This window comes from Papio anubis, chromosome 13, assembly GCF_008728515.1.
Source record: "Papio anubis isolate 15944 chromosome 13, Panubis1.0, whole genome shotgun sequence".
NCBI classification, from domain to species: domain Eukaryota; kingdom Metazoa; phylum Chordata; class Mammalia; order Primates; family Cercopithecidae; genus Papio; species Papio anubis.
The window spans coordinates 70,124,681-70,146,013 of NC_044988.1; the positions used below are offsets into that span (position 1 = coordinate 70,124,681).

At 40.7% G+C, this 21,333-nt stretch overlaps 1 long non-coding RNA gene across 1 annotated transcript; it reads left to right on the forward strand.

The window, feature by feature from the left end:
• The first annotated feature begins 1,684 nt into the window (after window positions 1-1,684).
• Window positions 1,685-13,625, forward strand: LOC103878200. Its single transcript, XR_002517492.2, has 3 exons — window positions 1,685-5,228; window positions 10,983-11,038; window positions 12,607-13,625. It is a non-coding gene; the product is annotated as an uncharacterized LOC103878200 (long non-coding RNA).
• Window positions 13,626-21,333: the final 7,708 nt, after the last annotated feature.

Below are 21,333 nucleotides of genomic sequence, written 5' to 3' on the forward strand. Positions count from 1 at the left end.
TTTTTTATTTCCTCTTTTGTTTTCTTTAAAAAATAGCATTTATCATGTTTCTGTTTATAGAGTGATTCAGGCTCATTGTTTAACATTTTGAAGCAAATAAGAGTAAAACAAAGTAAAAAAACCTCATAATGTCATGGCATTTTATTATTTTATGTTTTGTTTAAGCTTTTATTTTCTATGTGGAAATACATTAATTTAAAGAAACATCCCCAGATATTGTTACATTCCTGCAATTTCAAATATTCAAAATATTTTTGCAGCTTAATTTTTATGTTCTTTGGTAGTTTCACAGGGGATCAGGGCAAAGGGGTAAGATATTTATTATTCTAGCACATCTTATCATGAAATTTTCTGCAACAGTTTTTGAATGAGTTCAGAATGAATTGAGAATGAGAAGGAACCAGAAACTAGTTGCTAAGTGAAAGCTAGGAATCTGTGCGAGGGGGTCAAGTTTGCTAATCTCATCTCAGAAACAGCAGCATCAGAGCAGGAAGGAGAGAGACACAAAGGTGAAGCCCATAGGACAGAAGAGCCAAAGCTGGAGAAATAGATCCCGGAATGATGACAGAGTCTGAGGGGGGTCTTACACCTTTTATCTTGTTGTATTTGACATTAACTGTAAAAGAAAACAGGAGAAAAAGGGCCACTCTTCTTTTTCACAGTAAAGATTAAGGTGCATGCATATAAACACAGCTCATCTATCCAGTGTCTTTATTTCACAAGGTAAATTTTCATTATTCTGACTCTGAAGGAAATAAGAGGATTTGGGCACTCAAGAGTGATACATACTTCAAGTCAGCATCACGTACAGGATCATGCACAGGTGTGTGCACCACTGGGGGAGCTGATCTTTGATGCCCTTGTAACTCTCAGGCAAACAATGGCCTATTTTGTGCTTTGTATAAATCTCTCATCTAGCAGACCAAAAACCCCATAAAAAAGCTACTATTAGCCCCATTTTACATCCAAGAAAGAGGCAGTTCGTATAATTTAAATCATTTGTTCAAACCTATATAATGAAAGAGCTCAGACTTAAATTCAGGTCTATTGACTGAAAGATGGTATATGATATAAAAAATATTTGAAATCATTGAGGTGAATTCCAGAATACTAAAATCATGGGAACTCTGTAAGCTTTAAGGGTATGAACTAAATAACCTTAGTGGGAAGAACAACTTCACATCAGATATGTGGAACCCATTTCCTCAAGATTTTGTGCCATGTGAGAAGATAAATCTGATCAAGAAAGATTCTCAGAAATTTGCCATAGGGAAATTATGAGTGTGAGTGTTTTAATAGATTTTCAAATTCTATGGCTTTGTACTCTCACCAGAAACAAACTAACAAAAAACAAAAAACAAAAAACAAAAAAACCCAGGCTTTGTCTTTTCATAACACCAAGTGAGGCAGCAAGGCAGTCCAGAAAACATGTGCACTTTGGAGACAAATGTATTAAGGTCCAACATTTCAGCAGCACCACTAATTAGGTGTAGGAATTGGGCACACTATTTAATCTTTCTGAATCGGTTTGAATTTTGACATCTGTGCGAGGGGGCAATAATTCATTTCTCATAAACTTGCTATGCTGATTAGATGAGATTATGGATTATGAAAAGCTGTCTAGAAATGTTGGCTGTTTTTAGACAGCAACGATTTTTTTTTTTTTTTTTTTTTTTTTTTACTATACAGTGAAAAAAACCATTCTTCCAAAAAACGCCAGATGTTATTCTTGGTTGTGTTTCAAAGAGCACTAAATATGGTTGCATCCTCCAGGGTGGTTGCTTTGTAAGCCAGGTGCAAAAAGGAAGCTCTTTCCCAGAGAGTTTCAACAGTGATATCAGCTGACTCACGTAATTCAAGACCATCTCAAGATTGCCATGTGGACCTGGTATCCACCTGTTGTTTGAGTAAATAATAATTTAATTTCTATTTTCAGTTAAACAAAATAGACAAGAGCATCTACCATTGCTTATTCATTGGCAGTTTGTCTGCTCCCTGAATAATTATTGCATCTCAGTTGATTGTTTCTGTATCTAAATTTGGAGTATCCCAAAATGAATTTCTTTAACCTTGGGTAAATATTGAAGCAATCAGTAGAAAATGCAGATCCACTTTTACCTAGATAGTCAATTAATCTTGAACAATGTCTGACTGACTTCTCCTTTCCTAAAAATATTCTTCACCCGCAGAACAAAATCCAAACCCTTCAATGTATACACAAAGGTCTTCACAAGTTAATCTCTGCTCTTTCTGCCCTGTCTTCCTTCCATGCTTTCTAGTCACAAAAACCTCGAGTGGCTTCCCAGAGTCCTCCACTGCTTGCAGCTTTGTCTTTCTTTGTCGTCACACCACCTGCCTCAGGTCATTCCTTCACTTTCAGACTTGGATAAACATCACTCCCTAGTGTATGATCTACATTCTTGAGCAGCTGTCAAGGGGCCAGCTGACCCACCACTGGGAGAAACTTGATCGATGAGAAAGTTAACAGACATTTTCTTTCTTCCTCTTCCTTGTAGACTACTTCCACATGTGGTGTTTCCAGAGCTGTACTTAGCAAACATGCTTGCTGAGTGGCACACTGTGTCTCTCTACTTGTGTAGCTATAGCTGTAGTAATGCATTGTATCACCCTGTATCACATCTTCCACATCCCCCCACTACCCTACTCTGTTTTCTGTTACTTTTGTGGTCCTGGGCATGTACCTTGCAAATTAAGTGTTAGTGCCTTAAGTCATACTTCACGTTCTTCTTTCTAGGGGACCTAGGCTAAAACACTATCATTTCTCAAGTCACCAATGTTTTGCATTTTTTTTTTTTTTAGATATTCTGCTTGGAATGTGCCTCCACTCTCCATTATTACTAAAGATCCAGTTCAATTGAATTGCTGATATATCTATGCTCTCATGGTACCTGGCTCCTCTACTGTTACTAAAGCACACAACATGCTATTTTGTATATACGTAGTGATAGGCAAATCTCTTCTGACAGATTGTAACCTCCTTGAAGACAGGAAAGTTGTCATTTATTCCTATATTGTTAGCACTTAGAATGGTGCTTGTCACTGATATAGTACTCTCTAAAATGGTTTCAGGAATGAATAGGACCAAACAAATTTATGTGCTTGCTTTGGTTTCTCTTGAGCATAATGGTCTAATGCTAAGGCATTTTATCATTATTTATCATTAGAAATGTGTTATATTATTACCTTTATGTGTGAAATAAAGGGAGCTCCTTAGACCTGGAATCAAGAGGAGAAAGTCATTTGAATGGCTGTAATATGGGAACCCCTGACATGATCACTTCTTCTTACTGATATATCTGTGACACATGCTTCTATAACACATATTTTAAGCTGTGTTTTTGGACAAATTGGCAAAGGATTGGTACGTCTCTAGATGGCATTACTCTAAAATTATTTGTGATATGTACAGTTTTCTAGAATGACTTACTAATTGTGATTCCACACCTAACTTGAGGACGACACATAGTCAAATGGGCTTATGTGATGGGTCCAAAGGATAGAAATTTAGGAGGGCCTCAAAGGTGATTGAGGCAGTATTTGGTATTACCTAGATAAACATTATGAATTTGGAATTATAGCAGCTCTAGGATTAGATATTTAGCCTACCATCTTGAATTTCTCCAATACAGTGTCCCCAAATGATACCTCCTCTTTCTTTACCTTTCCTCAAGTTGATATGTAGGATCTATATAATCTGTGTATTTTCCTGTTGACACACAGATGGATCAACCTGCTCTGGTAAATGTCTTTGTTAACAGATGCTAAAGACAAAATACCAAGAGAGAATAGAAAAATATGGAAGCAAATCTCCTAGGGCAATGAACAAAGAGTGCATTCTCTCTCTTAAATACATTACCTCTATGGTCTCTTCTTCAGTGCCTCTTTCTGCAGCCTTCTGCCTGATCCTCATGTTGTCTTGGGAGGATTTAGTTGCAAAATCCATGTGTAAGTCTTTTTCTTTGGGTTAAGCTAGTACAGAGACATTTCTTAATGTCCACAGTGTAAGGTAAAACAGGTGTCAAAAACCATAATATTTTGCCAGCCAAATATTGTTGACCATTTATACATGATCCTATGACCCCCTCCAAAGGGGGCATAAATGCATAAATGCAGAGAAAAGTGGATTCTGGTAGTACTTGGGCCATAGTTAGAGAATGAGCTCATGACTGAGAACTGAGAGACAGATACTAACATGTATTGAATGCCTAAGCACTGTTCTAAGGTGTTTTATTCATATAATTTTTTCAATAACAATACTGTGAACTAGGTACTTTATTTTCATTTTACATATGAGGAAACTGATAACCCAGCTGGTTTAAGTAACTTGTCCAAGACTACATAACCAGGTAGAGGCTGAACAATATGATTGTCAACAATACTGTGTTTCTGATGTGGCATGGTGAGGATTCTCCAGGAAAAAGACACTTTGGGTGACTTCTTACCTTTGTTACCATCTGTTTCCATGCTTGGTGAAATACTCATTATACATCACACTGTTCCAGGCACCACTTCCTGCAAAGACAGCCATTTCTCAAGTAACTCTTCTGGGTGGCTAAGACTATTTATAGTGGTAGTTGAGACTGGCAGTTCAAAAGTTAATGCCTGATGGCATAAAGCATCCCACGGAGTGGGACAACTGAGTGAGAATTTCAGCATATTGGACTTCGGCAGACACAGGGTGAAGCAAATGAGCCTCCTGACATAGGCAGCTATCCCATTCCATTTGACATCAATTGAAAAGCTTAAAGAATGTTCTAAACCTTCCCAATCTCTTCTCCTGCAGGGATAATATCACATCATTTCTGAGGAGAACAGAAAGTTTATTTTGTGCACTTTGAAAATTTAAGAACTCAGGTATAAGTTCTTATAATTTGAACAGTTCAACAGAATGTTCAGATAAAAGGTCGTGAAAGCTTTTTCCTTCCTGTTGTCTCTTTCAGTTATAATGGTTGAGAAGCCACTTTAAGTGAAAGACCTTTCTTTCCTCTTTTCAAGATAAAGACTCAAGCCCCAAGAATCTGCCAAAATAAACTATTTCACATAACAAAATTTTTTCAGAAAAGAAGCACATGTGAAAATTTCTTAATTGTTCACAAAGCTCTCCTACTTCCTATGCAAAGGAAGTATGAAAATGTAATAATATTAAGTTGGAGCCTAATAAATTGTGATTGTTGAGAGAAAAACATAAAAACAGAGGCTTACTCAAGGTGAGTTCCATTTCTTTTTAATTACACCATTTTATTTGTTGTGTCTACTCCCATGTATTCATAAGAAGCCTTGTCATCTTCTGTATAGCTGCCATGTCTTGCTTTCTTTTTAAATCTAAGATGACTGAAATTGAATGCATTCACCTCTTCTGAAAGCCCACTTTCACTTTTGGCCCTGTGACCTCACCAATTTTGAAAGGCATGGTACTATCCTTACTTACTGCAATTCATGGAACTATTTTAAAGTCCCCTTCTCTGTTGGTTGCCTCTCCAAATAGTCACCCTTCTCTTAATTGACTTCCTCTTATCTGCCCCAACCTTCATTCCTTCCCAAGCCTTGCAGTACAAGATTCAACACTCCAATTTTTATTAACCAACCCCACTGTCTATGGAACTTCATGATCCCTTATTTCTGGCCAGGCAGTTCTGGTCATGGTCCTTCTAAAGCATGATGACATTCCAGAAACTATTCTGCATATCATTGAATTCAGTCCTCACCATGGTGTAGTGAACATGAGTGCTGGCTGGTTGAGCACTGAACCCAGGAAAGTAATGGACCTTATTGTGGGAATTTGGCAGGTAATGTAACTGCTCCATGTGTTTGCCTTCTTATTTGTAAAATGAGGATAATTCTGGCATCTACCTCATTGGGTTATCGTGAGGATTTAATACAGGCATGTATTAACAGTTTCCAGCCCACAGGGTGTGCTCAGTAGATGTTGGCTGTTGGTATCAAATCATATAGAAGGAGACAGGCACAGACAGATTAGGCAATTGCCAACGTGCTGTAAAGTTAGTGAAGTTGCAGTTTGAATCATGTCTGACTTCAGTATCCACTTAAACATTATGCTATGTGGCTTCTCTTCACACCATTTATACGTGCAGTCTCTTCTCAATCTGTTTACTTTAAGTAACAGCTTAGATCTCTGCACTATTAGTACTGCACTCCCCACCTCCTGCCTCTGAGATGCCATGCAAACCATAGAGAGGTAGCAGGTGGCCCCAGTTTGTGCCTCTAGCCACTTTATCTTGGCTGCTGGCCAGAAGGATGTGATAGCTTGCTGCTGACTGGGCTCTGAACACCTTGAGTGAAACACCTGATTGAGGCAGGAGCAGGATAGCTGGATTGAGGCCTTCACTGAGGTAAGCTGATCAATGCATTCTTTTTACGTCACAAAAGACTTCTAAAGAGGCACAACCTGTATATTAGGATGCCAGAGCTGACGGAGAGACCCAGGGTCTACCTAGGGGTCACCCTCTGGTGAAAGTCAATTTTCAGTGCAGGGATCATGTTCATGGCGTGAAGACTCCTGTTACACTCCTGACTAGTCAACTTCCAAACAAGAAAAAAACTGTTGAGATTCATGATTACTAGGACAGGACTAGGTTAAATAGTTTAGGTGAGAAAAGTGTCTAGAATGCTGGAAGAAAGAAAAGAAAGGATAAAACTAATATTTATTATGTGAAGATTTTTTCTGTGCCAGGCACTATTTCAGATATTATCATATATTCAATAATTTGGTCCATAAAAATTTAATGAGCACTTTTTATGAGCCAGGATAGCCTCTGAGAGGTCCCAGGGCACTAGGACTAATACAGCAGACATGCTCTTTGCCTTTATAGAGCTTAGATTCTTGCACAGGGAAAGATGTAGAGCAAACATTTATATATCCTTTTTTTCAACTTCTGAGAGGAAGGAATGTATTTCCATTTACGAATGTGGAAACTGAGTCCCAGAGAAATGAGCTATCTTGCTTACTATCACAGGTCCGTTAAGAAGCTGGATTTTATATCCAGCTATTTCTAGACATTAGTTTTGATATTCTTCCATTTGTCACAGAATCTCTTCTGCCATAAACTTTATGGTTAGCTTTGTAGCTAACATTAGATTAAACAATAAATTTGAGAGGCAAGCTAGTGAGATTTTGACATATATTGGGTTGTTCTTCAGGAAACAAGCCAGATGCTTTTATTCAGTCTCCTAAAAATTTTCAATATCAGAGTTCTTAATAGTGACTCCTACTTAAGCATCAGGTATATTAGGCACAATTATTTCTGAGTAGCTCAATAACAATAAATTTTTTCCTACCAAAATCCTTAAAAGGTACACATTGATTCAAAATAAAATTAGTTCCAAGTTTAATTGTCTGCCTCTCAGCCCCAGGAATTAGATTCCTACCGAAATGCCTGAAAATATGTGAAAATAAAGAATGTTTTTTATCTACACTAGAAAATAGAGGCTGGGCTTGGTGGTTCACACCTGTAATCCCAGCACTTTGGGAGGCTGAGGCGGGTGGATCACCTGAGGTCAGTTCAAGACCAGCCTGGCCAACATGGCAAAACCCCATCTCAACTAAACATACAAAAATTAGCTGGGCATGCTGGCGCATGTCCATAGTCCCAGCTGCTCAGGAGGCTGAGGCACGAGAATCACTTGATCCGGGAGGCAGAGGTTGCAGTGAGCCGAGATTGTGCCTCTGCACTACAGCCTGGGCGACAGAGCGAGACTCCATAAAAAAAAAAAAAAAAAAAAAAGCCACCCTTTTCCAGGCTGGGCGTGGTAGCTCACACCTGTAATCCCAGCACTTTGGGAGGCTGAGGTGGGTGGATCACCTGAGGTCAAGAGTTCAAGACCAGCATGGCCAACATGGTGAAACCCTGTCTCTACTAAAAATAAAAAAATGAGCCAGGTGTGGTGACATGCACCTATAATCCTAGCTACTCAGGAGGCTAAGGCAGGAGAATTGCTTGAACCCAGGAGATGGAGGTTGCAGTGAGCTGAGATCCTGCCACTACTGCACTCCAGCCTGGATGACAGAGTAAGACTCCATCTCAAAAAAGAAAAAAAAAAAAAAGAAGAAGAAGAAGAAGAAGAAGAAGAAGAAGAAGAAGAAGAAGAAAATATATGAAAGAATGTATGTTAATTAGAATAGGCTTGAGAAAGCTTCACTAATAACCTCAAATCTTTTTTTTTTTTTTTTATACTTTATGTTCTAGGGTACATGTGCACAACGTGCAGGTTTGTTACATATGTATACATGTGCCATGTTGGTGTGCTGCACCCACTAACTCGTCATTTACATTAGGTATATCTCCTAATGCTATCCCTCCCCCCTCCCTCGACCCCACAACAGTCCCCGGTGTGTGATGTTCCCCTTCCTGTGTCCAAGTGATCTCATTGTTCAATTCCCACCTATGAGTGAGAACATGTGGTGCTTGGTTTTCTGTTCTTGTGATAGTTTGCTGAGAATGATGGTTTCCAGCTGCATCCATGTCCCTGCAAAGGACACAAACTCATCCTTTTTTAAGGCTGCATAGTATTCCATGGTGTATATGTGCCACATTTTCTTAATCCAGTCTGTCATTGAAGGACATTTGGGTTGATTCCAAGTCTTTGCCATTGTGAATAGTGCTGCAATAAACATACATGTGCATGTGTCTTTATAGCAGCATGATTTATAATCCTTTGGGTATATACCCAGTAATGGGATGGCTGGGTCAAATGGTATTTCTAGTTCTAGATCCTTGAGGAATCGCCACACTGTTTTCCACAATGGTTGAACTAGTTTACAATCCCATCAGCAGTGTAAAAGTGTTCCTATTTCTCCATGTCCTCTCCAGCACCTGTTGTTTCCTGACTTTTTAATGATTGCCATTCTAAGTGGTGTGAGATGGTATCTCATTGTGGTTTTGATTTGCATTTCTCTGATGGCCAGTGATGATGAGCATTTTTTCATGTGTCTGTTGGCTGTATAAATGTCTTCTTTTGTGAAGTGTCTGTTCATTTCCTTTGCCCACTTTTTGATGGAGTTGTCTGATTTTTTCTTGTAAATTTGTTTGAGTTCTTTATAGGTTACAACCTCAAATCTTAATCTGTGCATCTGTCGCAACAAAGGCTTATTTGTCTCTCCTCTACTCTTTATGTCTTTACTACGATATCACCTTTCTAGAAAAATCTTATCTGCAAAACTTTCTAGTCCTCTTCCTCTAATACTACATTTTTTAATTCTCTGTTTTATTTTTCTTTACAGCTTTTTGAAAACAATAGATCTGATTTGCCATAAATGTAATATTCATTTATTGTTTCACACCACTAGACTGTAACTCTATGAAGGAAGAGCCTTTGTTTTCTTTCATTTTTTATTGCTATATCTTTATTGCCTAAAACAGGTTCTGGGACATGGTAGGCACTCAACCAAGATTTCCTGAGTGAATGAATTAATGTAATGATGAGGAAACTGAGGCTAGAGAGCACTATACATCTCATTTTGCCTCATTTTATATTTATCATTATGTTTTTGAGATCTTTCCATGTTGATATATACAGATCTAGCTAATTCCTCTTAGCACAATATTATATAATTTGAATATGTCAATTTTGTTGCTGTTTTTTTTTCCCCTCTATTTCACCATAGATGAGCATTTAGGCTATTTTCAATGTAAGACTTTGGTGTTAAATGTGGAGTAGGATGTTTTCAGTTGGGTTAGAAATGCAGAAATCAGTTAAGGCCTAAAGCTAAAGGCAAAAATGCCTCACGTTCTCTTCATGGGACCATCATCCACAGGTACCATCTGCCTCTCTTCAGACTTACCCTCTCCCAACTGGGTATAATAAGGGGCCTGGAAGAGAAAAGGAGGTATCCTCTTGGGGAGTACTTTATTCACACAAGGAAGTTTTCTCCTTACCTACCTTGTGCTCTGTGTGTGTGTGTGTGGCGGGCAGCGGGGGGGGGGGGGGGGGGGGGGGTGAGGGGAGAAGATAGCACATGCCCCCTTCCTGAATCCTAGGAAAAGAGCCCACAAAAAATCATTTATGAAATGCTGAAGTGCCCAGATTAACTGCCCAACACTACATTTTGAGTCAGGGAAATTCTCTTCTGCAAGTTGCTGATGTGTGAGATGTTGGAGAAAAAGGAAGAGAAGAGAGGATAGATCTAAGGGAAGGAGTACCAGGAAAGCTCCCAGAATCTTCTCTACTTGGCATGGCAAGGCCATGCTCTTTTTCTGTCTTTTAGGTGAAGAGTACATTTCTTTGGCACTCTGATTTAAAGGTTTGAGTTGAAATATTGTCCATTCTGTGTTGGTCTTTCATCTTTCATCATTTACTTAAAAGTCGTTTTCTTTCTTCTTACTCTAACCATGTTCTTCTAAAGGCCCAAAGTTTCAAGTAAAAGGACCAATACAAACAATTTTATGTGTGGTTGTGCAACTCTTTACTAGGAGGACACAATGTCTTTAAAATATGAAATGAGGCAAACTATGCTGTATTCAGGAGCTGTAGTGGGACAAAAACAATTTTTGATCATTCACAACAAAATAGTTGTACGTGAGGGCTTTAAGTTAGATACCGAGAGTAACTTTTAGATATGTTAAAAACAGTTTCTAAGCTGCCTTTAAATTTTCCTGAGTGTGATTTACTTTTTAATTAAAATCACACTCAAAAATATATTTAAAGTGATTAAAAATATCAGATTATAATGCAATATGAAGACATCATTTATATATAATTAGTTAAGGTATTTCTGATTAAATCTCATTATTTACATTGACCATGCCATTTCTGGATTATTCATGTCTTCTACCAGACTCCCTACATATAAAATGTTTTATAATTATTATGTTTTCCACAAGTGTTGGGTTAATACTTGTGAATGTTTCTTAAAAGACATAAGAGTTTTTATTTAAGTTATAGTGGATGTAAATCATACACTTAAGTTTCTGAATATTCACCCTGTGATTTCCTCTCTTTTCCAGATCCTCTTATTGCATATTGTACTTGAATGGACTCTCATTGCCAAAGATTTGATTAAGTAAATGTCGTAACTGGAAATTAAATTATAAGCACTTATCAAATTGCAGTCAGGTGATATTGATCCTTAAATGTAACCTATATATTCAATGCAGCATGTAAGGCGTGGGCTTGCTATCTATGAAATGAACTGTGGTAATAAATTGGGTACACTACATTCTTCATCATGCTTTTAGTGTCCATTAAACCAATTACTAAAAAGTAGGAGGAGGGTGGATGAAGAAAGCCATTGTGAATGCTGGAGATTTTTAAATGTATAGTGTTACCAATGTGGAGAGGGCACTGCACTATTCACTTCTTTAAAGTTTCTCTAGTTTCTCCTTAGGAATTCTTTTTTTTTTTTTTTTTTTTGAGATGGAGTCTCGCACGGTCATCTGGGCGGGAGTGCAGTAGCACAATCTTGGCTCACTGCAACCTCCACTTCCGGGCTTCAAGGGATTCTCCTGCCTTAGCCTCTCAAGTAGCTGGGATTACAAGCGCCCGCCACCATGCCCAGCTAATTTTTTTTTGTATTTTTAGTAGAGATGGGGTTTCACATTGGTCAGGCTGGTCTCAAACTCCTGACTTTGATCTGCCCACCTCGGCATCCCAAAGTGCTGGGATTACAGGTGTGAGCCACCACCTGGAATTCTTTTCTAAACGAGTTTCTCTACTGCCCATCATCAGATTCTACTGGGTATCTGTAACTTACCGCATCTCAAACTGGCTCTTCTCTGGGAAAATGCTACTGTGGGCAGAATTTCCTTTATATTATGGCTCCTTGTGAGTTTTTGTCCAATCATAAGACATTAGAGGAGTTGCTGCCAATATTTCTTCACCAGCCCCTTACCCATCACCTTCTATTAGGGAGAACAGGTGTCCCACCAGACAGCTGTAACTGCTGAGGAGGCATCTGCAATTGCCAGGATAGTACCAAGGTTCTGCAAATGAATGGCCAGATTTCTGCCTGAAGGCACCAAGGTTTTGAATTTCCCGTACAGGGGCAATTACCTCCAACTCAGAAGGTGAAAACTTCTGTGGAGGCTACCTCCCTACGGGAACTCCTGCCAGCACACAGTGAAGCCCTGAGTTAATTGCATGTCAGCACTGGCTTTCCTGTCAGGAGGACTGTGACAACTGGGTCACGCTTATTTTAATCCCAGTTGAGGAAATTGGGGGATTAAAATAATTGCCTGGATATTTCTAGGTCAAACTGGAGCAGAAACCAAAGTTCACAGAACTTCTCTCCTGCCTACATTTCATCTTATATTCATTTTATTCTTCCTTTTTCCTCCTCCCCGTCTCCTGTTCCACTCCTGCACTTCCCCCTGAAATACTGGATGGTAGTGAAAAGAGCTTTGGAGTTAAAAAGATTGGCCTCATAACATCAATTTTCCACTTATTTGCCGGCATCACTTCTGGCAAATAACTTTATTCGTTGAGCCTCCATTTTTTCATCTATCAGATATATTGTGAGAATTAATGAGTTAAATGATGTGAACAGTCTTGAGTTTGGTATATTCTCAGTACATCATTAAAACTAATCCCTTTATCTTTCACAATATTATTTCTCTATTTTATCCATACTAGGTCTTCACAGCTACAGTCTACAAACCTTCAAAGCTTATCCCGATACTCTGAGACCATCAAGGATTATTCGAAGAATAAACCACATCAAGCACTGTTCAGCTACAGATAAATTTAACGCCGTAGCTATTATCTCACTCATTGACTGATTAATTGGTTGATGGATTCATTCATTGAAAAATTGTTTCATAAGCAACACTGTATTCTGGATGCTAGCTGTATCAGGAGCTGGAGAAGAGTACATCCTTTTAAGGAGATAAACAACAGTTAAGTCTGGGATGGCAGAAAAATTTCTCAAAGAGAAACAGAAATATGTTACACATATATGGTACTTTATACGATATTAACTTTCTGTACAAGACCAGTCATTAAATCCTGCCCCAAATGATTTGCTTTGTGGCTTTGTATTTTCATCTCTTTGGCTTTCTCAAGGCAGGTATTTCATGCTTTAGGCGGCAGGGCATAGAGGTATGTGCACAGATATTAGAGTCTAGTTTAGAACTACACTTTCTGGTTATATAACTTACTTTGATATTTTAGTTACCCTCTCTGTGCTCAGTTTCCTCATTTGAAAATTAGGCCTATAAAAGATAAACACTTGATAGGGTTGTGGCTGTGTCTGGAATTGGTGGGTTCTTGGTCTTGTTGACTTCAAGAATGAAGCCATGGACCTTCGTCGTGAGTGTTACAGTTCTTAAAGATGGCGTGTCTGGAGTTTGTTCCTTCTTCCTGGTGGGTTCATGGTCTCGCTGGCTTCATGAGTGAAACTGTGGACCTTCACGGTGAATGTTACAGCTCACAAAGGCAGCATGGACCCAAAGAGTGAACAGCACCAATATTTACTGCAAAGAGCAGAAGAACAAAACTTCCACAACGGGAACAGGACCAAGTGGGTTGCCCCTGTCTAGCTAGGGCAGCTTTTTATTCCCCTATCTGGCCACACCCACATCCTGCTGACTGGTCCATTTTACAGAGAGCTGATTGGTCCACTTTACAGAGAGCTCATTGGACCGTTTTGACCGGGTGCTGATTGGTGCATTTACAATCCTCTAGCTAGACATAAAAGTTCTCCAAGTCCCCACTAGGTTAGCTAGATACAGAGTACCAATTGGTGTATTTACAAACCTTAAGCCAGACACAGAGTACTGATTGGTGTATTTACAAACCCTGAGCTAGACACAGAGTGCTGATTGGTGTATTTACAATCCTCTAGCTAGACATAAAAGTTCTCCAAGTTGCCACCAGATTAGCTAGATACAGAGTGCTGATTGGTGCACATGCAATCCTCCAGCTAGATATAAAAGTTCTCCAAGTCCCCATCCGGCTCAGGAGCCCAGCTGGCTTCACCCAGTGGATCCTGCACTGGGGCTGCAGGCTTAGCTGCCCGCCAGTCCCCAGCTGCGCCTGCACTACTCAGCCCTCGAGCTGTCAATGGGACCCAGCGCCACGGAGCAGGGGGCGGCGCCCATCGGGGAAGCTCGGGCGGCACGGGAGCCCACCGCAGGGGAGGGGCTCGGACAGGGCGGGCTGCAGGTCTCTCGAGCCCTGCCTGTGGGGAGGCAGCTGAGGCCCGGAGAGAACTCGAACCCAGTGCCAGCCAGCCGGCACCCTCTGCAGCTGCTGGCACGGGTGCTAAGCCCCCTCACTGCCCTGGGTTGGAGGCACCGGCAGGCCGCTCAGTGTGCGGGGCCCACCGAGTCCGCGCCTGCGCCCGCCGGAACTCGCGCTGGCCCGCTAGCGCCGCGCGCAGCCCCGGTTCCCGCCCGTGCCTCTCCACACCTCCCCGAAAGCAGAGGGAGCGGGCTCCTGCCTCGGCCAGCCCAGAGAGGGGCTTCCACAGAGCCGTCGCGGGCTGAAGGGCTCCTCAACCACCGCCAGAGTGGACGACGAGGCTGAGGAGGCGCTGAGAGTGAGGGCTGCTAGCACATTGTCACCTCTCATCGTGACACCTCAGAACAGTGCTGAGCACAAAGCCCTGAAATATTAATAGTTAGTCCCAGAGTATTAGTAGTCAGCCCTAGAGTATTAGTAGTTAGTACTGTAAATTAGTGTCTTTAATCTATGCTGGCATTACATCTTCTCTGGATTCTCACTAGTCCAAAAGATTTTGCCCAGATTTGCTTTCTTTAATTTGTATTATAAAAGAAAAGTGTAAACAATCCTTCCTTCTAAACAACACGTATGACCTGAAGATTCCTATAAACTTTCTCCTTCCCTCTCTCTAGTTCTCCCCCTTTAAGGAATTGCTGAAAGAAATAAGCCAATAGAAAATAACATGTTGAGTATCTGGTGGGCCGTGGGGGGTGGTTAGTGATATATCTAAAAGCTAAAATTATGAAATAAAAAAGGCTGAATTATTCTGGTAAGACCTTTGCTATCACTAATGAAATGCAGTGGCCCCTCTCCCCCTGCAGAATACATCTGGTGCAATTTTCCCTTTGGCCATAAATTTATGCAGCCACAGACAGCTGAGCAATAAATTCTTTGTTTAATTTCTCATAGTTCCCTGTTGAGAAGGGGTCCCTTCATGTGATTAGACTTGATGTGAAATAAAATGACAACGTTCTTACTCAGTTTTAATAATTATTTCCCTCTGTGTTATATATAATTTTGGGGTTATTTTAATATACTTAAACTAAACGGGATAATTAAATAGAGTTCTAATTGGTTTAATTGTCCCCATCTTTATAAAATGTGTTTATTTTAGTAGTATTGACTTTGAGAAAATGAAGGCATATATTTTATGTAACTATTTATTTTTGTGATTTGTACTCATGACATTAGGTAGCCCAGCTCCAAGATAGACTATACATACTCACTCATTGCATTTTCAGGTGCAGTGTTGCTCAGGGGAAGTATTTTTTTTTTTAACTTTTAAGTTCAGGGGTACAAGTGCAGGTTTATTACATAGGTAAACTTGTGTCATGAGGGATTGTTATACAGATTATTTCATCACCCAGGTATTAAGCCTAGTACACATTATTTATTTTTCCTGATCCTCTCCCTCCTCTCACCCTCATCCCTCTGAAAGGCCCCAAAGTGTGTTGTTTCCCTCTGTGTGCCCATGTGTTCTCACCATTTAGATACCACTTATAAGTGAGAATATGTGGTATTTTAACTGCTGTGTCTTAGGCTATCATGTGCTGTCCTGGAAGATAGTCTGAAGCAACAGGTTGGAACTGATAGAGGTAAGTGCTTTTCTTCCAGCTTCCTCTCTTCCTTTATGTGGAATTGAAACTCCTACTATAATCATTCTTCATCAGTTTTATTTTGTTTCAATCACTTGGATCTACAATGTTTTAATTTTCACAATTTCCAAGGTTTATTTAGAACTTTTACAGTAAGCTCAATAGAATGGTGTGTTGTTATATGGATTTCCAGGGAGAAAATGCCTTGGTTTGTAGCAGATGTCACCATGATACCGTGATGTAAGTTGTATTGAAATCATGGCTGATTTCAAAATACCAATGTAACATCACCGAATGTGGAGTTGAAAATGTACATTCAGCACTCGAGAGCCAATGAAGCTGCTCTAGTATGCCACTGCCTCTGTTAACAGAATATATATATATGATATATATAAAATGTCATTTCAATGTGTAATCAAAATCTTAAAGTTAATAATGAAATAATACATCTTTTTTCATATTAAGTCTATGTGTGTATATATTTCTTAAACAATTTTTTATTGATGCATAATAGATGTACATAGTTTCAGGGTACATGGGATAATTTAATACACTTATATAAAGATCAAATCAGTGTACCTGGGGTATCTATCACCTTAAATATTTTGACTAAGAAAACTTTAGTCAGTATTTCAAAATTATTCTACACTATTTGAAAAATATTTTATATATATATATTTATGTACATACACGCATATACCTACACACATGCACACAGATCTCCTTTTCTTTTGTAGCTAGAATTTTAGGCATATTCATATCCTTGACAACTGAGTATCATGTGACTGCAAGTGAAATCCAGTATAACAGCTTTACTCCTTTGGATCAAATCTAAATGAATAAACAGATTAGGCATAAAACCTCTCCACAATTGGAGAGATGCCTTCTTGTCTTCTCGGGTTGCTTTTCTAACAAGCCAGGTGCTCTTGGACTAAAAAGAAAAAAAACAGAGCATTGTTCTGTTAACCTGGTTTTTAGTACTGCATTTAAATGAATAAAAGGTCTAATTGAACAGGCATCACTGTTCACACTTCCTGAAAGCAGATTCAGATTGCTGTGAATTGTGATTTTGTAAGTGTTTGTTTTTTTTTGTTTTTTGGATCAGTCAAGTAGCACTCTCTAGGGAACAGTCCTTAGGTTGATTGAGGTTACACCCGCCGCTGGCCACAGCTGTGGGGAAACTCACAGTGCCTTGACAATTCTGTTTTTATTATTCTGAACAGTGCTGATGTTTGGCAAAGAAGCTGTGTGTGGTGCCTGGCGATGTTCAGCTGAGTGTGGGTACGTGTCTGTCCATGTTCTGCCGGTGTACCAGTGCCCTCTGGACTTCTGAAATCTTGTGGTTTACCAGGTGCATGCAGTCATGCACCCATGGCAGGAAGAAGTGAACTGGTTTTGCTGTAGCTGAAAACCTAGTGTTTATGGAACAATTGAGGCTGATTCTTGTGGTGAGACCCTGTCTCTACTAAAAATACAGAAAATTAGCTGGGCGTGGTGGTGGGCACCTGTAGTCCCAGCTACTCGGAAGGCTGAGGCAGGAGAATGGCATGAACCCGGGAGGCGGAGCTTACAGTGAGCTGAGATCGCGCCACTGCACTCCAGCCTGGGTGACAGAGCGAGACTCCGTCTCAAAAAAAAAAAAAAAAAAAAAAAAAAAATTAATAAATAAAAATAAAAAAATAAAAGGGATTATAATGTCAACAGGACTGGCTACAGAGATTATGGGGCCCAAAGTAAAGTGAAGATTTGGGGCCCCTTGTGGCTGAAAACATTATCAATGATTTCAGCACTTGGTGATGACAGACATTAAATGACCACAGGGTCTTTGCCTGCCTCTTTCTTTCTCTCTCTTTCTTTCTTTCTTTCTTTCTTTCTTTCTTTCTTTCTTTCTTTCTTTCTTTCTTTCTTTCTTTCTTTCTTTCTTTCTTTCTTTCTTTTCTTTCTTTCTTTCTTTCTTTCTTTCTTTCTTTCTTTCTTTCTTTTCTTTCTTTCTCTTTCTTTTCTCTTTCCTTCTTTCTTTCTTTTCTCTTTCCTTCTTTCTTTCTTTTCTCTTTCCTTCTTTCTCTTTCTTTCTTCTTTTTCTTTTTCTTTCTTTCTTTTTTTTTTTTTTTGAGATGGAGTCTCTCTCTGTTGCCAGGTTGGATGCAGTGCAGTGCTGCAATCTTGGCTCACTGCAACCTCCACCTCCCTGGTTCAAGTGATTCTCCTGCCTCAGCCTCCTGAGTAGCTGGGACTACAGGCACGTGCCACCATGCCCAGCTAATTTTTGTAGTTTTAGTAGAGATGGGGTTTCACCATTTTGGCCAGGATGGTCTCGATCTCTTGACCTCGTGATCTGCCCACCTCGGCCTCCCAAAGTGCTGGGGTTACAGGCGTGAACCACTGCACCCTGCTGGACTTTGCCTTTCTAAGTGCAGGGCACTGAGTGAATGCACAGGTCATACAACCATGAAGCTGACCCTGAATGTCATCATAGGTCCTCTGCATCTCCTTACTATGCCACAGTGTTACCGTGACGATGGAGCTAGGAAGCTTCAGTAGGGACAAGATGCACTGGGGAGCCCTTCACCATCACAGACAGGAAAGTGTCCAGTCCTTAAAAGAAAAACGAGGCAGCATCTCCTTCCAGAAGATAACCTGGGCAGATAATTACAATATGCAGCAGCAGAATGATTAGTCAGAAGAATTCCAATAAAAATAAATTCACATGCTTTCTAAGTCCAGAAGGCCAAACCTGGGACTTCCCTGGCCAAAAGGAGTCAGAAATCTTAAGTTGAAAAAGTTCACTGAGAACAATCTATCAAGTCTGCGCTGTAAGCAAAGATGAATAAGGAAAAACAACAGAACTTATTTTCTGCCAGGATTCCTACAAAGGCATCATTAAAACAAAAGATTGTAAAGTCTGTGAAACCGTCTGCTCTCTGACTTGGTGGAAAATGCTTAATTAGCAATATGTAGAGGTTAAAATACAGTTTACACTATCTTTTATAAAAATGTCAGCATCTTTCTATGACCAATGTATTACACAGACCTATTGCAAATGATTATTCTTACTATAAAAGGATTCTCTACAGCAGAATTGTAGCCAAAGTCCTGCTGTCACTTAAAAACCTAAAAACTTGACAGTCCTTATTCTTCTATTTTTATATGAATGACAACTGGGGACAACACTAGAAATTGTAGGGACAGAAAATGGTAGCTGGGTGAGGGAGGGTCTAGATATCAGAAGAGAAAGGGCGGGGAAGCTTTAGTGCGGTGAAGTTAGGTGTTTGGAATTGAATAGGACGGTAAGAAACAATCAGCTCCATTGCAGGTCTTGGTCTTTGAACTGTATTTCTCACACTACACACCACAGGCAATAGTTTTCCCTTCCATGGCTTCAGAAAGGTCTTTGAGGTCTGTGGACTTGCAAGGCTCTGGCTCTAGCTTGTGGCTCTTTTTCTGAGTTGCAGACTCAAACCTCATCTCCCACCACACTCCTATTCATGATGAGCTACCTGCAGGACTTAGAACATACAATTCCTTTCTCCTTGCTGTTTCCTCTGCCTAGAATACCATCTCTGATGCTAACCACTAACACCCTCACATCACTGCCTTTCCAACTTGCTAACTCCTCCAGATTCTTTTATTCTCAGTTCCAATGAAGCTCTTCCTGGAAGCTTTCCCCATGTGTCTTTCTGATTTTTATGCTTTCCTTCTGGCATCCTTTACCACTTCCTTCTTTCCCACAATACTTACCATAGTATACTATAATTGTGCATTAACTTATTTGTCTCTTTCCCCAAAACAAGAGCTCCTTGAGGGCTGGGGCAGAGTGAGGTCCTGTTCTTGTTACATTTTCAGTTCCTAGCTGAGGCATAGCGTGTACTCAATAGTTACACATTGTTATACGGTAGACACACGTGACAGCAGTAACTTAGGCATCCCTGAGAATAACCCCTTATGGCAGACACACCTGAAGCAATAACTTAAGCATAGCCTATATGGCAGACACACCTGACAGTAATGACATAAGAAATGAGGGTTGCCACGTGGAGGTGGCTGGGAGGATGGTGACAAGTGAAAGTGGTATATAAACTGCATGCCGTTTACAAGTGGTTGTGATTCTCCTGTTTAGCCTGCTGCCACTGGACCATCCAGTAAGTTCCCCCCAAATAAAACTCTATGTTTTGTTCACTGGCTTTGCATCTCTTCTTCAGTCTCTTGAACCTGGTGCCTTTCCTGTTGAGGTTAACATGGTCCAGCAGACAATTGGCGAGCTAGCTGGGATGTTGGAGAAAATCCCATGAGTGCCAAAAAGATGGGATTGGGGAAGGGGAAATCCATGGGGGAAATTCCAGACTGGCTATCCACATTTATATGGGGCCCAGTAGCCCCTGTCTTTGATGGATGAGGCCCCAAAATGTTGAAGGGTCTGGAAGAGCTGTTGCAGGGGTGGATCCAGCTACATGAAAGTGCCCAGACTGTGGCAGCTATGGTTGGCTGGTTGCTCCTGACTATGCTCTGAACAGCCAAGGAAGCTGAGCTTGCAGCACAGGTGAGGGCTTATCAGTTATAGGATGAGCTATGATTAGAAAGAGTTCCCAGGTTCAGGCTGAAATGTTGGAGACCTTGCTGTCCCACCTGTGAGCACAGGGTGATAAAATGGAGACCTTGGCTTGTCAGGTAGCCTGTTTGAAGGGTCACTGGCTGCCACATCAATGAGTCAGGGCTATCATGACTAAATTGTCCTGGGACTCCATAGAGAGCTCTAGTGAGAAGAGTGAGGACTGAGATCGGCCCATAGAGGTTCCTGTATCCTCTGCACATCCAGTGGTCACCACCAAGATAAAAGTGAGCCAACTGGGCCTGCAGGGAGTAGGCCCCCAAGGGTTGCCCCCACTTGAAAGGCAGCAGCATGCCACAATGTAGGACTATACTGCTGTGTAATTGGTAGAGCTGGGAAATTGATTCAGGAAGAAGGGGAGAGAGTTGATCATGGGGCGATTTGTCCATCTATGGGACATGGGGCAAAGGGTGTCGTACTCTCTGGACTCAAGATGAGTGGAATGGCACCCATCGCAAGCTACACAGCCCTAAGGCAGCACCTCTATGGCTTCAATAGTGAACATTGGGCCATTCCTATTCTTAGTTGAGTGGTTGCAGGCTGCAAGGCAGCCTGGCCAAATAAGGGAGACATCCCTGTGTCTCCTCTGCAATGACAGAACATGGAGGAATTGCAGGATATCCTCCCGGAATTAGGGACAAAGCATGCTATCTATGCTGAACATTACTGAGGTCCTGACAATGAGCTTTTCACTGCTGCCATGAAAGATACCATTTTACAGCTGGCACCCAACTAATGCTATGGCATGCTAGTGTCTATCCTGAGCCCATTGGTAGGACAGCCAGTGTCTTGGGCAGCCCAAGTGGCTGCCAGCTTTGGGGAAATGGAGAAACTGTGTAGGTGTAGGGTGCACACTGATCAAGGTAACCTGCTATTGCCCTTGCCGTGGAACCTGCCCACTGGGGAGCACATCATTATGTGGCCTTGGAAATGGCA